This window comes from Rhincodon typus, chromosome 7, assembly GCF_021869965.1.
Source record: "Rhincodon typus isolate 14 chromosome 7, sRhiTyp1.1, whole genome shotgun sequence".
Taxonomy (NCBI): Eukaryota; Metazoa; Chordata; class Chondrichthyes; order Orectolobiformes; family Rhincodontidae; genus Rhincodon; species Rhincodon typus.
Genome location: NC_063338.1, coordinates 97,424,188 through 97,425,375, shown reverse-complemented (window position 1 = coordinate 97,425,375; position 1,188 = coordinate 97,424,188).

The following is a 1,188-nucleotide window of genomic DNA, read 5'->3' as shown; positions in this document are numbered from 1 at the left end:
ACCCTCCGACAGTGCGGCACTCCCTCAGCACTGACCCTCCGACAGTGTGGCATTCCCTCATTACTGCAATGACAATGTCTGGCATAGATTTTGGTTTTTAATGTTGTGGCGTGTGCCTTGAACCAAACAACTTGTAAATCAGAGACGTGAGTGATGTTAATTCAAAACAATTCTCTGAGTTTACGTTTCCAACTTGTTGAGCAGCTTGGATTCTATTTTGATTTGAGGAGAACACTTTAAGATGTTGAGCTGAGCAGCAGCTCCAAACTTGTCCGAACACGGTAAAGCATGTTCGATTCAATGTAACTTCACACAGGTGATGGCTGAGATGTGGTGAGTGCTACAGAACAGTTTTCACAATCTAATTCCCCACATTAAAGCTCTCAGCTGCTTCATGCTCCAGTTCCCCATTACAAGCTGCCGAACAATCAGCTCCCCTTGTTTCGGTAAAGGCCAGAGTAATCAGTCTTCCCGCTCTGCACTTAACTCCTCGTGTGCTGGACTGCTCTGTTGCAGCTTCGCTCTGCCCCATGTTCCATACGGCACTCGGTGAGCTGAGGGTGGACTGACCAGGCAGAGAATGTAGATCTCATTCCCCAGAGGGGATCTGCTGCTGAGGGCAGAGAAATGAGAAGAAGATCGAAAGGAATTAAAGGATATCTTGATGAGGGGAATTGTCTTCACCTGGAGAGTGGGGAGCCTGTGGAATTCTCTGCCACAGAAAGTGGTTTCAGCCAAACTATTGAATGTTTTCAAGAAGGGGTTAGATATAGTTCTAAGGGCTAAAGGGATCAAAGGTTGTGGAGGAGAAAGCAGAAACATGGGACTGAGTTGGATGACCAGCCATGATCATATTGAATGGCAGGTTAGGTTTGAATGGCCTACTCCTGCTCTTATTTTCTATGTTTCTGGAGGCTGCGATGGTACAATTTGGGAGCTGGTTTGTGGGCAGGGTAGTCACTAGCACACAGCAGATAGGCAGAATGGCTAGGAATGTTTCAAATGAATTCACCTGAATTCGATGCTGGTGACCCTTTCTTTTATTGACGCATGGGACATGGGCGTCACCGGCTGGGCCCAGCATTTCTTGTCCGTCCCTAGTTGCCCCTTGAGAAGGTGGGGGTGAGCTGCCTTCTTGAACCGCTGCAGTCCATGTGCTGTGGGTTTACCCACAATGTCCCTTAGGGA